This window comes from Bos mutus, chromosome X (genome assembly GCF_027580195.1).
Source record: "Bos mutus isolate GX-2022 chromosome X, NWIPB_WYAK_1.1, whole genome shotgun sequence".
NCBI lineage: Eukaryota > Metazoa > Chordata > Mammalia > Artiodactyla > Bovidae > Bos > Bos mutus.
Window position 1 is genome coordinate 130,292,601 of NC_091646.1, and position 21,495 is coordinate 130,314,095.

Below are 21,495 nucleotides of genomic sequence, written 5' to 3' on the forward strand. Positions count from 1 at the left end.
AGCAGCAGCCACTCCAGTATTATTGCTTAGAAAATGCCAAAGACAGAGGAATCTGGCAATGTACCATAGGGACAAAAGAGAGGGATATGACTTGGCAACTAAATAAAAACAACAAATGTATGCATAAAGCACTTTGCTTTGAACCAGAAACTAACACAACATTGCACATCAACTAAATTTCAATAAAACTTTATTAAAAAAAAATAGGATCACAAAACGGTCCATCCTGCCAAGTGGCAAAGGCTAGGGCTTACATAAGGGTTTGGACTTAAGTATCTAAATGCACACACTGGTCTAGACCCCGCAGTGACATGTTTTGTAGACAAAGAAGATTGTGTGAAGCCCTGAGCTGTGAAACATGAACTCTGGGGAACCCCAGTGTGAATGAATGATCTTGCAGCCACATCTTTATGATTGTAAGGAAGATTTATAGATGTTAAGCAGCATAGGTCACCCAGTACACAGTCTCCTACATCTCAGACATGTGCATATGTAACTTAATAACTCTCATCATAAGACCTGATACTGGGTTGCTCACAGCTCGTTTCAGTTCACTTTAGTTGCTCAGTCATGTCTGACTCTCTGGTACCCCAAGGACTGCAGAACACCAGGCTTCCTTGTCCATAATCAATTCCCCAAGCCTGCTCAAACTCATGGCCATCGACTGGTGATGCCATTCAACCATCTCATCCTTTATTGAACCCTTCTCCTCCCACCTTCAATCTTTCCCAGAATCAGGGTCTTTTCAAATAAGTCAGTTCTTCGCATTAGATGGCCAAAGTATTGGAGTTTCAGCTTCAACATCAGTCCTTCCAATGAATATTTAGGACCAATTTCCTTTAGGATGGCCTGGCTGCATGTCCTTGCAGTCCAAGGAACTCTCAAGAGTCTTCTTCAACACCACAGTTCAAAATCATCAATTCTTTGGCAGTCAGCTTTCTTTACAGTCCAATCCTCACATCCATACATGACTACTGAAAAAAATAACATAGCTTTAGCAGATGGACACAAGGTAGCCATTCTATGCAAACCCCATGGGCAGTCACACAGAGTGACTTCTGTGCAATGGGTCCTGTAAGGGAATTTCTCACTACTTCCAGCAGTAACTGTTTCTATCTTTCATTCTCTGACCAACATCATGTTAACTGTAATCATCTCAACAACGTCTTAAATTTTTTCACGATTAAAGAAGAAAATGAAGTAAGGCTATGAGAAGCATCGCATCAGTAATGTGTCCCAATCATCCATATGAAGATTATAGACCTTTTCCTTGAAATCGTCTGTTCTCTCCGAGGAAATCATGATTCTACATGGCTTTCCTGCCACAAATCTCCTCTGCTCTTGCTGATGTTACTAAATTTCTAAACTGTTCAATAAAATGATTAATACACATATGTGTCCATAAAGATGCCATATTTGCAAATACAAAAAAATATGTAAATCCAACTATGTAGAAAATTGAGTATAGCATGTGGCAGGAGATAACTCTGTTTAGAACACATGGTGTGAACACTGCGAGTGTGTTGGTGAGAAGAGAGAATAAACCACAGATACTAATTTTCTCTGAGCTTCCCTTATGGCTCAACTGGTAAAGAATCTGCCTGCAATGCAGGAAACCTGGGTTCGATCCCTGGGCTGGGAAGAACCCCAGAGAAGGCCATGTACACCCACTCCAATATTCTGGCCTGGAGAATTACATAGACTGTATAGTCCATGGGGTCCACCATGACTGAGCGACTTTCCCTTTCAACAATTTTATACAGTGATATGAGGTTTCCACCTGAGGTCATGTGAGCAATGGGGATGGTTAGTTACAGAACTTCAAATAGAACCTGTGCTTTCCTAACTGGCATTGGAAAACAACTCAATTCTGTTTTTAAGCAGTGCTCATCTGCTGTGGGGTTGCCCGTTGTGGTAAGGATTTGGCAGAATGCAGTGTTACATGGGGTTCCCAGGTGGCTCACTGGTTTAGAATATGCTGATTCAGGTCACACAAGAAAAAAGGGACCCTTCCCTGGGTTGGGAAGATCCCCTGGAGAAAGGAATGGAAACCCACTTCAGCATTCTTGCCTGGAGATTCCCATGGACAGGGGAACCTGTCAGGCTATGGGGTCCATGGGGTCTCAAAGAGTCAGACACGATTTATTGATTGAGCACACACACACACACACACAACAAAAGTGAACACTAACTATTCAAGAAAGAGCACTGAGGTTGGATACAAGGCACCAGTTATGTGGTGTCCTATTCGGGGCTGCTAGCATTCAGGTCCACCCCCAGAAGCAGTGTCTTTGCTGCTGATGGAGATGATGAATTATCTGTAGCTGTTCAGTAACTCATCAGGGGTGTTTTAAAATAATAGTCATTCATCAGTGCCTAATGATGGGGAACAAAGGAGCCATGTGGGAACCCACAATGGTCATGCCACTGGATCAAAGAGATTCAGTCCATTTCAATTCAGTTCAGTTCAGTCACTCAGTGGTGTCCAACTCTTTGCAACCCCATAGACTGCAGCATGCCAGGCCTCCCTGTCCATCACCAACTCCTGGAGTTTGCTCAAACTTATGTCCATTGAGTCGGTGATGCCATCCAACCAACTTATCCTCTGTCGTCTCCTTCTCCTCCCACCTTCAATCTTTCCCAGCATCAGGGTCTTTTCCAATGAGTCAGTTCTTCCCATTAGGTGGCCAAAGTATTGGAGTTTCAGCTTCAGCATCAGTCCTTCCAATGAATATTCAGGGCTGATTTCCTTTAGGATGGACTGGTTGGATCTCCTTGCAGTCCAGGGGACTCTCAAGAGTTATCTCCAACACCACAGTTCAAAAACATCAATTCTCTGGCACTCAGCTTTCTTTAACATTGACTGAAAAATGGCTCAGAGGGTAAAGCATCTTCCTGAAATGCAGAAGACCTGGGTTCAGTCCCTGAGACCTGGGTTCAATCCCTGGGTCAGGAAGATCCCCTGGAGAAGGCAATGGCACCCTACTCCAGTACTCTTGCCTGGAAAATCCCATGGACGGAGAAGCCTGCAGGCTACAGTCCATGGGCTCGAAAAGAGTCGGACGACTGAGCAACTTCACTTTCACTTTCAGCTTTATAGTCCAACTCTCACATCTTTACATGACTACTGGAACACAATGGATTTGACTGTACGGACCTTTATTGGCAAGGTACTGTCTCTACTTTTTAATATGCTGTCTAGTTTTGTAAGCCAGCCTTAAAATGACAGCAAGAATTAAACCAAACCAAAAAATAAAACCGAAATACTGAGCAGAGGTACTTCCCTAGGGGCCCAGAGGTTGGGAATCCACCTGCCAAAGCAGAAGACACAGGCTGAATCCCTGACCCTGGAAGATCCTACATGCAGCAGGACAACTAAGCACTATTGATCTTCTTCTCTATAGCCCTCCCTTGAGACTCAACAAGATAACCACCACAAGGAGAAGGCCTCAAATCACAGTAGAGAAAGGCAGAGAACACAACAAACACCCAGTGTGTGTCTTAAAATTAAACATATACTGAGCAGTGGTTTAAGTGGCTGCATGCACACTGCATCCAACTAAGACTCTATAAATTTATTACCAGTGACTCAGTAAAAAAAAAAAAAAAAAAACCAGTTTGCTCAGCCCTACATTCAAAACAATAGTGGAAAACAACTGCCCCAGAAAGATAAAAAATGAGAACTCACATGTTACTCTGTACTGATATAAAACGGGGCTTCCAAAGTGACTCAGTGGCAAAGAACCCACCTGCCAATGCAGGAGATGTGGGTTTGATCCCTGGGTCAGGAAGATCCCCTGGAGAAGGAAATGATAGCCCACTCCAGTATTCTGGCCTAGAGAATCCCATGGACAGAGGAGCCTGGTGGGCTACTGTCCATGGCCTGGAAAAGACTCAGAACACGCCTGAGCGACTCAACAACAATCATCAGTTTCAGGGTCATTTTCTTTCCCTTGTCTGAGACAAGTTCTCAGAACTGTGACAACTTAATGGCAACCCACTCTAGTGTTCTTGCCTGGACAATCCCAGGGACTGGGGAGCTTGGTGGGCTGCAGTCCATGGGGTCGAGAAGAGTCGGACACAACTGAATGACTTCACTTTTACTTTTCACTTTCCTGCATTGGAGAAGGAAATGGAAACCCACTCCAGTGTTCTTGCCTGGAGAATCCCAGGGATGGGGGAGCCTGGTGGGCTGCCGTCTATGGGGTCGCACAGAGTCCAACATGACTGCAGTGACTTAGCAGCAGCAGCACGTCATGACTACAGTATGGTTATCCTGTAGTTACCTTGTCCATTTGGTGGGGGTTTCAGTGTCTGTAGGACAGCTCCCAGGACATGGCTCGCAATACTGCCTACAACCTTTGAGGACAAACTAAGGGCCTTGGATTTGCTTACTGACTAAAGTATTAGTGTTTAGCACGGTTGGATGTTTTTCTTTGCTTCTGTGTTTCTCCCTTCTCTGATTAAACTGATTCTCTGGCTCAAGTTTCTCCCCAGACAAAAGACAGGTGGAGGACATGGTGGGAAGGGCCATGGGGTCCTGCTCGGTTTCACTAAGATCCATCGGAAATGGATTCTGTGCAGGAAGGGTTGCCATGCACTGAGACGAGAACGCAGGTAGTTCAGTTCATATTCAGAGCTCAGATGGTCATGACCAGGGCAATCTAAGATGTTTGTAGAGAAGTCTAGAATAATAAAGGCAAAGTAAAAAAAAAAGAAAAGAAAAGAAAAGAATACATGTAGTTCTGTCTTCCTTTGTGAACACAAAAGACAATCTGGCTTCTGCTTCATTAAAGTGTATAGTTCATTTGTACTTAATGCAGTTCACTGCATGGCTGGGTTTAGGTCTGGTATCTCTCAGGTCTCTAAGTGCCTGTTGGTACTCTTGTTCTGTACCGTGGGCTTCATTTCACTGCAGACATGTACCTGACGTCTCTCAGGTGATTCTAGATTAATTATATGCCTTATATAGATACTCCATATATAATGTGTTAGCCACTCAGTCGTGTCCGACTCTTTGCCACCCCATGGATTGTAACCCACCAGGCTCCTCTGTCCATGGAGTTCTCCAGGCAGGAACACTGGAGTGGGTTGCTATTTCCTCCTCCCCATATACAATAAACTATATCTATAATGAGTTATACCTATAATAAATTATATCTATAATAAATTATATGTGTTATATGCTAATTAATTAAAGATCAAATACTTTTCTTGGTTTGAAACTGCCTGTATATGTCTTGGAGGAACAAACTCTCTAATAAACTCCTTTGATTTAATAGGACTGTAATGCCTAGAATTACAATGATGAAAACAGTGTGTGTGTTTGTGTGTATATGTGTTAGTTTGTGTCTGTGTGTATCTATGTGTTTGTGTGCCTGTGTTTCTGTGTGTCTCTTTGTGTGTATCTATGTGTGTGTCTATGTGTGTGTGTGTGTGTCCGTGTTTGTGTGTGTGTATCTGTGTGTGTATGTCTGTGTGTGTGTCTGTGTTTCTGTGTGTCCGTGTTTGTGTCTGTGTGTGTGTTTATGTGTTTGTGTTTATGTGGTTGTGCGTGTGTTTCTGTGTGTATGTGTGTGTCCGTGTGTGTGTGTCTGTGTGTTTGTGTGTGTTTCTGTGTATCTGTGTGTGTGTGTCTGTGTGTGTGTTTATGTTTGTGTGTCTGTGTTTCTGTGTGTCCGTGTGCATGTGTGTGTCCGTGTATGTGTATCTATGTGTGTGTCTGTGTGCTTGTGTGTTTATGTGTGTGTGTGTCTGTGTTTCTGTGTGTCCGTGTTTGTGTCTGTGTGTGTGTGTTTATGTGTTTGTGTGTCTCTGTTTCTGTGTGTCCGTGTGTGTGTTTATGTGTGTGTGTGTTTATGTGTGTGTCTGTGTTTCTGTGTGTCTCTTTGTGTCTGTGTGTCTGTGTTCATGTTTGTGTCTGTGTGTATCTGTGTGTGTGTGTCTATGTGTGTGTTTATGTGTGTGTGTGTCGGTGTTTCTGTGTGTCCGTGTTTGTGTCTGTGTATGTGTGTTTATGTGTTTGTGTGTCTGTGTTTCTGTGTGTCCGTGTTTCTGTGTGTCTGTGTGTGTGTGTATCTATGTGTGTGTCTGTGTGTTTGTGTGAGTTTCTGTGTGTCCGTGTTTGTGTCTGTGTGTGTATCTGTGTGTCTGTGTGTTTGTGTGTCTGTGTTTCTGTGTGTCCGTGTGTGTGTGTGTGTGTGTGTGTGTGTGTGTGTGTGTGCATGCCATCTTTTTCTTTGTTCTGGACTGAAATCCATGGGGACAACTCTGTAGCTGATGAGAATCGAATGCTCCCAGATTGCACACAGACACCACACGTGCTACACTTTACAGACGTCCTGACGAGTGAAGGGGTGACTCTTGTCAAACACAGGATTCAGAGTTTCCATAACTCTCTCATAAGGCCAGCAGAAAGTGGGGGTGTGGTCGGGAGATGGGAGATGTGTGACCCACTGAGTCAGGGAGACAGCTGCTACCGTTTAATTCCTGAGAAAATATTACCAGGCAGTAAACACCTCATGACTGTTCCCAACACACTAGATCCTTTGGAGACTCTGCGTCTTGAAAGGGGACCCATTTCTACCGTTATTGTGCAAAGTAAGATCAATTTTTTTAAACTAAGTAAGGTACATTAATTAGCTGAAATTCAAAAAAATTTTTAAATTCCAAAACATATTTAAGGATTCACTCATGGGATGGTGGGCCCACATTTCCTGACTCTGTAATTCGTCTTCACAGAGAATAAGAATATAAGAAACACACAGGTTTATATCCAGATGTGTATTACACCAGACAAATTTAATAAATACACCATTTCCTAAATATACCACAAAGAGAAATATAACTTGATGGTTTATTTATTTATAAATACAGAAATAAATTTCCATAAAACTTGCAATATAAACTTATCAATATTATATCATTATAAATGGATACAGGGTTGAATGTAATGTTTAATTAATCATGCAGCCATGAAATTAAAAGACACTTACTCCTTGGAAGGAAAGTTATGACCAACCTAGATAGCATACTGAAAAGCAGAGACATTATTTTGCCAACAAAGGCCCGTCTAGTCAAGGCTATGGTTTTTCCAGCGGTCATGTATGGATGTGAGAGTTGGACTGTGAAGGAAGCTGAGTGCCAAAGAATTGATGCTTGTGAACTGTGGTGTTGGAGAAGACTCTTGAGAGGCCCTTGGACTGAAAGGAGATCCAACCAGTCCATTCTAAAGGAGATCAGTCCTGGGTGTTCATTGGAAGGACTGATGCTAAAGCTGAAACTCCAATCCTTTGGCTACCTCATGCGAAGAGTTGACTCATTGGAAAAGACCCTGATGCTGGGAGGGATTGGGGACAGGAGGAGAAGGGGACAACAGAGGATGAGATGGCTGGATGGCATCACTGACTCGATGGACATGAATTTGGGTGAACTCTGGGAGTTGGTTTTGGACAGGGAGGCCTGGCATGTTGCAATTTATGGGGTCACAAAGAGTCGGACACAACTGAGTGGCTGAACTGAACTGAATTGAATCATGTATAGTTGTGAGATTCACATTATAAGATGTACACAAATATACAAGTTATTGACATGATTTATCTAATTTATGAATAAATACTAGGACTTCTGTGACGGCCTGGTGGTAAAGATTCCACCTGCCAATGCAGGGGACACAGGTTTCATCCCAGGTCCAGGAAAACTCCACATACCTTGGGACACCTCAGCCCATATGCCATAAATACTGAGCCCAAGTGCAGCAACTATTGAATCCCACAATTTGGAGCTGGGCCTCCACAACAAGCTGAGCTACACAATAGCCAGTGCACCATGAATAGAGAGAAGCCCCCACTCACTGCAAGCACAGAAGGTCTGCATGGTCAACAAAGACCCAGAGCTGCCAGGTGTAAATAAGTAAATGTTTATATAGTTTCCACTCATGGGTCACTTACCTGAGTGTGTCAATATATTAAAGGCAGCTGTACATAACTTTACACATATGGAATACTGCCTATGGCATATGAATACTGCCATGACCTGTTTTCGGGGTCTAGCCCCGGTGGATCTAGGGAAATTTGAAGGGGAGATGGCTTCGGCGATCAGGATACGATAGCTTTAATTAAATATTAATTAGAGATATATAAAGAGTAATAGAATAAGGATAGCTCAGTAGGAAAATTCAGTGGAGAAAAGAGGCTGAATAACTTGGTTTACCTGGAAAGCTAATAAAATTTTAAGGCAAGGAATTTACGCCACCTACGTAGGCCACAGACGTCTTCCCGTTCTCCTGAAGGAGAGGAGACCCTAAGGCCTCTCCGATCAGATCTTAGAAGCCCAGGCATAATTAGTAGGCTTGACAAGCCTCCATGTTCCAGAAGGTGATTTAGCCAGAAGGTGAAAGAAAGAATGACATGGGGAGACCAGTCTTTTGAGGAACTGACCCCTTTTTTTTATTTTTCCAGGGTCTGTTTTTATACACTGAGATGTTATATAAAGGTCACGCAGGGACAGCAGTCCTGACTTTTATTAAAGTCAGGTGTTTTATACAAATGTATACAAAGGCCTTAGGGGTGTTACATCATCTTTTGGTCATGGGGCATGTTGACAATTTATGACCCTCTCCTTGTGACAGAGGTCAGTCAACCAGGACACTTATTTTTCTAGGGGTGATTATTTTTAAAACAGACACCACCCTCTAAAGGTACCACATAAAGTTACATTTTTATAGGGTGGGGGTGTAGTGGGTTTTAATTAAAAAAAATTTTGTTTAGCCCAAAATATCAAAGGTTAATACTTATTTTTTATATATTCATTAATGTGTATAAGGACAGGAAATGTGAAAACTTAACAACAAACATTGGCTCAACAAATAAAAAACCCACCAACAGTGTAAGAGGGTTCCCTTTTCTCCACACCCTCTCCAGCATTTATTATTTGCAGACTTTTGGATCGCAGCCATTCTGACTGGTGTGAAATGGTACCTCATAGTGATCTTGATTTGCATTTCTCTGATAATGAGTGATGTTGAGCATCTTTTCATGTGTTTGTTAGCTATCTGTATGTCTTCTTTGGAGAAATGTCTATTTAGTTCTTTGGCCCATTTTTTGATTGGCTCATTTATTTTTCTGGAGTTGAGCTATAGGAGTTGCTTGTATATTTTTGATATTAGTCGTTTGTCAGTTGCTTCATTTGCTGTTATTTTCTCCCATTCTGAAGGCTGTCTTTTCACCTTGCTGATAGTTTCCTTTGATGTGCAGAGTCTTTTAAGGTTAATTAGGTCCCATTTGTTTATTTTTGCTTTTATTTCCAATATACAAACTAGTGCAGCCACTATGGAGAACAGTGTGGAGATTCCTTAAAAAACTGGAAATAGAGCTGCCTTATGATCCAGCAATCCCACTGCTGGGCATACACACTGAGGAAACCAGAAGGGAAAGAGACACATGTACCCCAATGTTCATCGCAGCACTGTTTCTAATAGCCAGGACATGGAAGCAACCTAGATGTCCATCAGCAGATGAATGGATAAGAAAGCAGTGGTACATATACACAATGGAGTATTACTCAGCCATTAAAAAGAATGCATTTGAATCAGTTCTAATGAGGTGGATGAAACTGGAGCCTATTATACAGAGTGAGGTAAGCCAGAAAGAAAAACACCAATACAGTATACTAACGCATATATATGGAATTTAGAAAGATGGTAACAATAACGCTGTATATGAGACAGCAAAAGAGACACCAATGTATAGAACAGTCTTATGGACTCTGTGGGAGAGGGAGAGGGTGGGAAGATTTGGGAGAATGGCATTGAAACATGTAAAATATTATGTATGAAACGAGATGCCAGTCCAGGTTCAATGCACGATACTGGATGCTTTGGGCTAGTGCACTGGGACGACCCAGAGGGATGGTATGGGGAGGGAGGAGGGAGGAGGGTTCAGGATGGGGAACACATGTATACCTGTGATGGATTCATTTTGATATTTGGCAAAACTAATACAATTATGTAAAGTTTAAGAATAAAATAAAAAAAATAAAAAATAACCCTTCACCAATACAATTTTTAATCAGCCCACTATACTATACTAATAGTTTTCTAACTTTTCTAAAAAACCTGTTTTTAAAAGGTTTAAAACATTTCGTGCCTCTCATGGTTAAGAGGCTATAAAAAATCACATGTGGCCAGACAAGCCTGTTAGACAGGCTAGAAAAGCTTCAGAGGAGTTTGTAGATTGAAACACTCTTGTGACGCCCAAGAGTTTCTATTAACTGGAGCTCTAAGTTAACTCCTTCTCCGAAAGAGGTGGTGGGGAACAGCTCCCCGTAAAGTCAGAGGTGTAGGTGGGAGCACAAAGTAGTAAAGTAGGCAGGCTCTGGTTTTGGGGTAGATGTCCGAAAATTTCCAGGGGGACTCCTGAGGCTTGATCCCGCCTTTGTGTATGTCGAGCCTCCTTCCTCATGACCTTTGTCACGGACAAAGCTCCTCATGCTGGCTTCCGACAACCTGTCACACCTTATGCTGTATATAGATATTGAGCTATTTCCTCCAAATCTCCTAAAGGAGACAGAGGGATGCTGAAAGACACTTTGCTTGTCACTGCAGGAGCATGCAGGCCAACAGATGATGAGGTCCCAGGACAAGCAGGGTTCTAAAACATTCTAAAGATGAGCCAGAAGCAGTGAGAGGAACAACAAGGTGCTTTTGCACAGCACAGGGAACTATATTCAATATCTCATTCCGATCTATAATGGGACAGACTCTGAAAAACACTAGATGTTGTGTATATGTGTAACTGAATCACTGCTGCATGGCAGAAACTCACACAACAATAGAAATCAATGATAGTTCCATTCTGTTTTTATAAAGCAGTAAAAGGAAGCCAGGAGGGCACCAGTAACCCTCAACACAACGAAAAGAACTGCAGGACTCGGCTCCCAGTGTGGTGTGTCTCCCTGCCACACACACATATACCTCAGGATCCCACCAGCCATGTGGTGACCTATCAGCAAGACACACGGTAATCTGAGGTCAGCGGGCGCTCTCACCCTGCAGGGAACCAGGGACGGGGGTGCAGAACTGGAGTCCAGAACCACAGTGAATTCCTCCTGCTACTTTATGTCTCAGATGAAACGCCACTCCCCTGCTGTGTCTCATCAGAAGTAAATATTCTCAAGACACAAGTCTACCATTGCCCGGAAGCTTAGCAACACAGCTCACACCATGCCCAAGGTGCCCTTTGTTCAGAATCCAGGTAAACTCACTTCACTGTGTCATTTCGTGCTTCAACATTTTTAGCAATTTCCAGGGAGTTAAAAACAAACAAACAAACAAAAAACACAAATCTTACATGATTCTTGTCTTGAAATTCAACAATACTGACGCAGGGACTGTGTTGGTGGTCCAGCGTTAAGACTCCACCTTCTAAATCACAGAATGTTGAGTTCCATGCACGGTCGGAGAACCAAGATCATGGGTGGCCTGGAGCAACTAAGAGCTGACACAGCAAAAACAAAACAAAACAAAACAAAATACTGATGCCAACCTAACATTCAGGCCATATACCCACATTTTTGCTTAAGGCCACACTGTTCATCCTTCTGTATTTATTTATTTTCATCCTTCAAATAGTTTAATCCAAATAGTTTATTCCATTTAATCCAAACAGTTTTTTAACTAATCCAAATATTTTCTTCCTCTTTACTTTCTGGCTTTTGGTATTTAATCCAAATAGTTTCTTCCTCTTTACTTTTTTGCTTTTGGTAATGTATACATATTTGTGTTCTACATTTGTCTACCTCACAACATTTTATAATATAATTTTTTCAATTGTTTCATAAACAGATCCCTTGAAGAAAGTTTATAGTAAGTAAGTAAGTAAGTCAAAGTTGCTCAGTCCTGTCGCTATTTGCAACCCCATGGACTATACAGTCCATGGAATTTTCCAGGCCAGAATACTGGAGTGGGTAGCCTTTCCTTTCTCCCAGGGATCTTCCCAACCCAGGAATCAAACCAGGGTCTCCTGCATTGCAGGCAGATTCTTTACCAACTGAGCTATCAGGGAAGCCAAAGGAGACTTTATGCGAAATAAAGCATTTCTCAGTTAGCTGAAATATTTCAAAGCACCTACGTTATGCTTGACAGAGGATGAGATGGTTAGATGGCATCACCAACTCAATGGACATGAGTTTGGGTAAACTCCAGGAGTTGGTGATGGACAGGGAGGCCTAGCGTGCTGTGGTTCATGGGGTTGCAAAGAGTTGAACATGACTGAGCGACTGAAGAGAACTGAACTGACATTATGCTGGCAAGGAAAACGATAATTTTTAGTCTTTATTTGGGACAGAATAGAATTTGTCTTCTCTGTCACCACTCACCACCACTGCTGTGAGCACCTCATTTATTTTCAGGGACTCCAGCCCTCAGCTCCATTCTCTGAATGTATGCCTTGTTCTAACATCATTCTTTTATTTGCTCTGGTGTAAAAGGGGCAGTTCATAAATACATTTTGAAAATTTGGCAATAGGAACTGTTTCATGCCCTGCTACACATCACCTCCAAACTACTGTAAATAATAATAATAATAATTTCATTTAGGTGTCTATGTGGGTTCCTATTCCCCAAGTTGTTTTGCTAGAAGAGTCTATGGGAACATGTGTACCTGGCACTCTCTATAACCCTGAGCTCTCAGGTTTCTGCACCACATGAAAATAAAATAAAAAACTGAGTACAGATAGGTGGCAGGTCACAGGAGAAATGCAGCCAAAATCAAAACTTACTAAATGACAATGCAACTTTGCTGACTGAAGCAGATAGTATCATGTGGACAGACACAAGTTCAGGTGTTAATCATAAAACCCTCTTCCATTTTGCACATAAGACTAATGGAAAAGACATTACTCAAAGCCCTTTGCAATACAAACAGACTTCTTATCGATTGAAAGGAAGGTTTACACAAATGCTCTTAAATATAATAATGAGGTACAATAAAAAGTGTGACCAGGGAGAGAGACCACTAAAATAGTTTCAAGAATTTAAAGTGAAGTAGCTGCAGTTTAAATAATGAAAGTGTTAGGCAGCAAACAGGAAACATAAGCCACTAAAAAATATTTTATCTTCAAAAACTATTTTCAAGGTCTTTCTCCCAGTTGACAATATATCCATCTGATACTATGGCATTGTGGATCTATGGCACGGTGACTACAGCCATGAAATTAAAAGACACTTGCTCCTTCAAAGAAGAGCTATGACAAATGTAGGTACTGTGTTAAAAAGGAGACACATTACTTTGCCAACAAACATCTGTGTAATGAAAGCTATGGTTTTTCCAGTATGGCTGTGAGAGTTGGACCAAAAAGAAAGCTGAGCACCGAAGAACTGATGCTTCTGAACTGTGGTGTGGGAGAAGACTCTTGAGAGTCCTGCAACTGCAAGGAGATCAAGCCAGTCCATCCTAAAGGAAATCAATTCTGAATATTCATTGGAAGGACTGATGCCAACACTGAAGCTCCAATACTTTGGCCACTGTATGCGAAGAGCCAACTCATTGGAAAAGACCCTAATGCTTGGAAAGATTGAAGGCAGGAGGAGAAGGGGACAACACAGGATGAGATGGTTGGATGGCATCACCAACTCAACGGACATGAGTATGAGCAAACTCTGGGAGACGGTGAAAATGAAAGCCTAGGGTGCTGAATTCTATGAGGTTGCAAAAAGTTGCACACAACCGAGGGCCTGAACAATACAATAGCAACATGATTGAGTTTAATCAGTGTGCATCAGTGTACTCTTAAAGTTTTCCAGGAGTTAAGGAGTAAGGATGGAGAAGGCAATGGCATTCCACTCCAGTACTCTTACCTGGAAAATCCCATGGACGGAGGAGCCTGTAGGCTGCAGTCCATGGGGTTGCTAGGAGTCGGACACGACTGAGCGACTTCACTTTCACTTTTCATGCATTGGAGAAGGCAATGGCAACCCACTCCACTGTTCTTGCCTGGAGAATCCCAGGGACGGGGGAGCCTGGTGGGCTGCCGTCTATGGGGTCGCACAGAGTCGGACACGACTGAAGCGACTTAGCAGCAGCAGCAGCAGCAAGGAGTAAGGAAGGTGCAATCAAAAAGTAAAAGCCACTCGCAATTTTAATAAGAAACAAGTGAAGGAACACGTCTTTCTCAGCATGTAGTTACCCTGTGTGTGTGTTGTGAGTGAGATAAAAACATTTAAAAGCTATGTCCTAAGTGAATGACAAGTATCCATGTTATATTATTAATTACAGTCACCATACTGTTCATTACTTCTTTCTTTAAATCACAGGATCTCTTCAGGTAATTTTAACTAAACAAAAACACCTGATTGCTCAGTCAGGAAAGAATCTGCCTGCAATGCAGGAGACCCGGGTTCAATTTCTGGATCAGGAAGATCCCCTGGAGAAGGGAATGGCAACCCATGCCAGTATGCTTTCCCAGAAAATCCAATGGACAGAGGAGCCTTGTGGGTTGTAGGTTACTGTCCATGGGGTTGCAATAGTCAGACACTGCTGAGCGGCTAAATAAAAACAACAAAGGATTCATTTAAGTCAATAAAGCTTTGTGTTTGAAACTGTTAAGGACTCTGCAAGTCTCAAGCATTTACTCCATGATTATTTGCTTTAGGTTCAAAACGTAGCAAACATAATACTGTAATGATCTATACATGGATGAATAGTCTTATATTCACAAGTTTGTGAACCATGAACACTTAATGCTTATGACACAAACTTGTTGAAAGCTAGTCATATGACCCTCGTTTTTCAATTGTCTAATTTAATGCCGTCTCAAACACAAATAAAGAATGGGGGACAACAAAGGAAAACAAAAATGAAACCTGTGTGGGGTACAGAAATATACACGCAGATTGTGCATAAAAGTACAAGGGAAATTCAGTGGAAAATAATAAATTTGTGGAGCAAAGTTGTTGTAAAAACTGGATATCCATTGCCCAGAAAAAAATAATAAAGAACTTCATTCATCACTCTGTGTTTTAGAACTAGCACAGAGAGATTTATAGACCTATATGTAAGACCTAGAGCAAGAAATGCTCTAGAGGTAAAGCACGGGAGAAAAGCTCTGTGACCTAAAACTAAGGTTACTGATTACAAAATACACCTAGGCAGAGTCACTCACTGGAAAAAGTACATTAGTAACCTGATCTTGATCAACACGGAAATGTTTACAAACCTCAGGGATACCCTTAAGGAAGGGTAAGAGAAGCCTGTGACCAGGGGGAAAAATATTTGCACATCTTCTATCTGAAAAAAGGACTTGTATCCAAAATACATTAACAATCTCCAACCTTTAAAATAAGGAAACACATAACCTACTGGGTCATGGCCAAATGACTTGCAGAGACACTTAACCAAAGAAAATAGACAAATGGGAAGTACAGACATTATAAGATGTCTCTTTATTTCTTTAAGTGATGGAAGTTACAACTGTAACTGGATGCCATTGTGCACTTATTATGATATCTGAAAGGAAAGCAAGTGGTCACATCAAGTCCTGGCAAAAATCTGGAGCCAAGGTAGTTCCATTTACTGTTGGTAGGACTCTAAAATCCTAAGGTATTGAGATCCAGTACTTCTACCCCTAAGTGTCTACCTAGGAGATAAGATGGCTGAGTTCATGACAAAGATTTGTCTAGGAACCTGTATCCATCAACATTTGAATGGATAAATGGAATAAATCCACACTTTCCCTGGTGGCTCAGAGGTAAAGGATGCATATGCAAATGCTGGAGGTGTGTGCTCCATCCCTGGGTTGGGAAAGTTTCCCTGAAGGAGGAAATGGCAAGCCACTCCAGTATTCCTTCCTGGGAAATCCCATGGACAGAGGAGCTCGGTGGGATAAAGTCCATGGGGCTGCAAAAGAATTGGACACACTTAGTGACTAAGCACCCACATATCACTTTGCCCAAGCAAGATAATACATACAGGAGTAAATGGGAACACAGTCTACAAAAAATACAGAAGATTATTAAAATAAATATGCTAAGTGAAAGAAGCCAGACACACACACACACACAGATTCGATTTTGGGGAAAATTCTAAAGAAAAAATATTTATTTTGGTGTCAGAAGACCGTGTTCCCAGGACTGGGTGGGAGAAGGTTAAACGGGGAGCAAGGAAGGATGACCAAGGAGCCCAAGGATAGTTTTGAACTTGACAGATATGCTCGCCATGTTGATTAAGGAAAAGATATCATAGTTCTATTCATCCAAAGCTTATCAACTGTACCCCTAAAACATGTGAACTTTTGTTGTATCTCAGATAATACTTTTAAAAGCTCATCTTTCACTTCAGCTCTAGAGTTCAGTTCGGTTATAGAGGTTCAGTTCATTATCTGTATCTTTATACCTCTAATCAATATCTATCCATTTACTTTTTTTTTTAATTAATAGGGCTGGCGTCATCCTGAGAGCAAACTGAGAATTATTTAGAGAGAGTTTACCCATGGTTTCTTTAATCTAGGTTCCCTAATGCATGGATAAGTTCAGGAGGAAGGTTGAAAGAGCATGGATCTTAGTATCAGGAGCTACATGTAAGGCAGAAATCTTATCCACTGTAGTGAGACTAGGTTATATCCACAAGGCAAGATGAAATTGTAGAGATGAACTTGGGAGGAATACTTGAGTATGGTAGGAGATCAGAATTTTCTCCTGTTGAAAATATGAAATTAAAATATAACATTCTAAACATAAAGAAGTCATAGTGTACACACACATACACACACACATGAGATACTATGCAACCATAAAAATGTTGAAATTTTGTCATTTGCAGCAACATGGATGAACTTTGAAGGCATTCAGCCTAGTGAATAAAGTTGAAGAAAGACAAATACTGTATGATATCACATGTGAAATCTAAAAAATCAAATAGGCTAGTGAATATAACAAAAAATCAGCAAATACACAGATACAGAAACAAATTAGTGATGGGTAGTGTGGGAAGGAGGGGAGGGGTAAGGTAACAAGCAGGGAGTAAGAGGTAGAAAATACTATGTATAAGATAAACAGTATACGAAGATATATGGTACAACATAGGGAATAACGCCTATATTTTATAACTATAAATGGAGTATACAAAAATTGGAAATCACTATATGGTACATCTAGTACCATAGCATCTACATATAGATGCTAAAGCTGACACTCCAGTACTTTGGCCACCTCATGCAAAGAGTTGACTCATTGGAAAAGACTCTGATGCTGGGAGGAATTGCGGGCAGGAGATAAAGGGGACGACAGAGGATGAGATGGCCGGATGGCATCACTGACTCGATGGACGTGAGTTGGAGTGAACTCCAGGAGTCGGTGATGGACAGGGAGGCCTAGCGTGCTGTAATTCATGAGGTCGCAAAGAGTCAGACACGACTGAGCAACTGAACTGAACTGATATGGTACATCGCTAACTTCTATAATATTGTACATCAACTATACTTCAATTTCCAAAACAAAACAATATAGACTCCTCTGAGGGATGCCCTGACAAGCAATTCCTAGTAAAGAACCCACATGTTAATCTTCATAAACCAGACAGTACCACCTTTAGTTGTAGAACATAAGCTTAAACTGACCTCTTCAATGCTAAACAAATAACACGGGAGTTGGGGCTATGAGTCTTGGACTGTTAGTCCCATTTCGGAATCTGAGGATATAAAAGAATATAAGTATCAGTGTTTTTGAAATACTTCATACATCCTATGCGTTCTCATTTATTCTGAAGGCAAATGTCCAGATCTACCTAAGCTTCTTTTTAAAAACCAAAGATTGCAAAAATGCTCAGCTGCCAACCAGGATATAAGAAGATAATGCATATGCAATCAAAGTTTTGGGATTAACCACTGTTTGATCATTATGTTATTCACCAAGAGACCCATCTTTTAAGAAGTGGGACCAATTCACAACCTCTCTAACAACTGACATACCCTGAGCTTCTCTAGAAGAAGGACCACAAGGGTCACAAGATAAAGGTTGTCTTCCTGACTCTTCTCCTTGGTCTGGTTTGTGCTGCCCAGGAAGCTCCGGCTGAGCTAGACCCTTCAGTTCAGTTCAGTTCAGTCACTCAGTCGTGTCCGACTCTTTGCGACCCCATGAATCGCAGCACGCCAGGCCTCCCTGTCCATCACAAACTCCCGGAGTTCACTCAGACTCATGTCCATCGAGTCAGTGATGCCATCCAGCCATCTCATCCTCTGTCATCCCCTTCTCCTCCTGCCCGCAATCCCTCCCAGCATCAGAGTCTTTTCCAATGAGTCAGCTCTTCGCATGAGGTGGCCAAAGTACTGGAGTTTCAGCTTCAGCATCATTCCCTCCAAAGAAATCCCAGGGCTGAGACTCTTCAGAGGTACCTAAATTCAGCTGATCTGGGAGAAGGTCTTGGTTCTGTGTGTGTGTGTGTGTGTGTGTGTGTGTGTGTGAGAGAGAGAGAGAGAGAGAGAGAGAGAGAGAGAGAGAGAGAGCGAGAGAGCGAGAGCGAGAGAGCGCCTTGTTTATATGTATGAGCAGACTGTATAGATATGCCATGGTCCACCTATCTACATGAGCATAAAACAGCCTTCTGTCTTTCTGCTCTCTGTATTTATTTTTTTCCATCTTACTTGTCTGGTATGTGAAAAAAAAATATGTTACTATGGTACCATTCAGGGAGCTAAGAACTGTCATGGTTTTCAATGTTGCTGCTTTGGCTAATTTAAGAAACTCAAATTCTATGCCTTCTGCTCAAATATGAATGATTATTTCATTTCATATTCTTCTGCAAGGCAGGAGGTAGAATCCTACTTGGCTTAATAAGATTGAATTTACTTCTCTTCTGAGGTAAATGCAGAGGGAAAGATTGTGTTGGGTGTTGGTGAGAATCCAGTGAAAAGACTGAATGATGTTCATGGAGACTTAGACTTCTTAGATTACAGGAGACTGGCACGCCATTTCCACGGCCACGGGTAACAAGAAAAGACTTAGGAAGGAGGCCCCCTGAGGGCATACGTCCATTGGCTTGAATGTACTGACAGCTATGAAGAGTTCTCCATTAAATGTTATGCCAAGCAAGCACAATCTGCCTAAACTGAGAACAATGAGACCGCTGACTTCTGACATGGGGCCCGGTCGACAATAGCGTGAGTCATGGTTGTGAAGTTGAGTGTGGGAACTCTATCGATGGAAGGGTGCCCTCAAGCGCTGGGGAACAGATGGTGACCAAGAAACATCTTGTCTGTTTGTTTTTCAGGCTTTATGAGACATGCATGTTACTTAATGCAGTTGCAAAGAGAGAAGGGGATGTTTATGTCCTAAGACGTGAGTATGCGAGCTCTGCCGATGTGTGCATCTTCTCAAGCATGTTAGTTGCTCAGCTGCGTCTGACTCTGCAACCCCATGGACTCTAGCCCACCAGGCGCCTCTGTCCATGGGATTCTGCAGGCAAGAATACTAGAGTGGGTTGTCATTTCCTACTCCAGGGGATCTTCCCAACCCAGTGATTGAACTCACGTCTCCTGCCTCTCCAGCAACAGTAGGCAGATTCTTTAGTGCTGAGCCACCTGAGAAACCCTTTATTTAACCATCAAGATCAAATTTTCTTTAACTAATGAAATCTTTAAATATGAAAAGTTTGTCTTTGGCATGTTGAAGAAGTAGAGCCTGATTCATTTAAATCTCACAGATAAGTATGAGAATAGTTAAAATGACAGCAAAATTTCACACTAATTTTTAAATAATTTGAAAGCAAAGGGGGGCACTGGCACAGACCTTGATCTCTATAGTTTACAGTACTAGAAATAAATGTCAAATACCAATACTGTAATATTAAGCAATGAAAAGCCTACATAATTGATTTTCATGGGAAAAAATTTACAATGGAACATTCTAATCTTGGTCCAAGGCATGTTTTTTTAATTTCATGTGTGGACATGTGGACACAGGACCTAATTAGGAAACATTTCAGAATATATATCTCCAACATTGGGCAATAGCCTCATGTATACCTCTCTGATTACCACTGTACCAGAAAGTAACTTTATCTATTAATTTTATTTTCACCTGACCTCCTTAAATTCATGACAGTACTTGTAAATTCGGCCAAAAAATTCCTGAAACTTTTAACAGTCAGCTCTTGTGAGCTGGTATGAGACAGTTGATGGGGAACACCTAGTCGAGTTTCAATAAGCAACTTTGCTATTGTTCACAGATTATTCAGTCTAGGAGACTGGAAGTCTTTACTGTCTTAAGAAGAGGGGTGTGTGGAGAAAGGTTTGCTAGTTCACTAGCTGTTTTAACTGGTTTTAATGACACACCAGTAGAAATGCCAGTGAGATAGAGACCACCATCGGAGCAAAGACTGATGACAGCATGCGAAGAATAAGACATGTCCAGCAGAAAAGAAGTTAACTGCATCGAGATCTTGATTTTTTTTTTTCCTGTCACAGATATGGATTCAAATTGATTTGTATATCAGACAACGTGTTAGCAATCTACGGTGAAAACTTTGATGGAGTGAAGACTATAATGGGTTCAAATTGATTTGTATATCAGACAATGTGTTAGCAATCTATGGTGAAAACTTTGATGGAGTGAAGACTACAAAACTGACTTGACTCCTTGGTACATTATTGTAGCTTATTCTATGCAAATTAACTATGTTCATATTTTCAATATTTTTATACTAAGGACAGAAGTCCTTATACTAAGGACACCTTATAGTTTATTAGGCACAGTACAGAAGACATGAGTTCACACGGGAGAATTCAGACATCATGTGACATGAACCAGAAACGCAGAAAGGTTGTCTACTAGAAAACCAAGAAATGCATCCGCTGGGGATTCTACCAGATGACTTTTTTTTTTAATTAGATACACTTACCCAGGGAGTGGAATGAAATATTCCAGAATGTTTCATGGGTTTCTTGCTAAATATCACATATTGGAGTTGCCGGGTATACACACCAAAGTGAACTAAGGTTTAAACTTTGAGTTTGCAGACTCACAGGTCCTGGCCTTGACTGCATTCATTTTGAATATAAATGCTTAATTTTTTTGGGGGGGGTCACAATCGCTAAAATAACACGTGACACCTGAACCCAAACCTCTGCAAATAACCACTGGATCACATAGAATCCTTCAAATGCACTATGGTGAAGCATGTCACTCACTCTACCATCTGGCCAACCACAAGGTTCAATAACATGACTTTCTATCCCTCCTGATATTATATGCACATTTGGGGTGGATGGGGCTTGTATCTGGTCTGTGAGGATGACAGAGCCTGAGTTATTCTCCGAGTAGCATGTGCCATGAGATAAGCGTGCTTGGTGAAAACTCCAAAAATTTCCCTCCCATTCATTTCAACATTGCTAAGTTGTGTCTGACTATTAAGGCTCCATAGACACCAGCATGCAAATTTCCTCTACCCTCCACTATCTCCCAGAGATTGCTCAAACTCATGTACATTGAGGCAGTGATGTTATCTA

The 21,495-nt window shown here is 41.5% G+C and overlaps 1 long non-coding RNA gene across 1 annotated transcript in view; it reads right to left on the reverse strand.

Moving 5' to 3' along the window:
• Positions 1 to 224: 224 nt before the first annotated feature.
• LOC138986347 (uncharacterized) overlaps positions 225 to 21,495 on the reverse strand; it is a 182,591-nt gene continuing 161,320 nt past the window's right edge. Inside the window, exons 3-4 of the long non-coding RNA XR_011463180.1 lie at positions 11,349 to 11,495; positions 225 to 974 (exon numbers count right to left, since the gene is read on the reverse strand). This is a non-coding gene — a long non-coding RNA (uncharacterized lncRNA). The remainder of the gene's footprint in view (positions 975 to 11,348; positions 11,496 to 21,495) is intronic.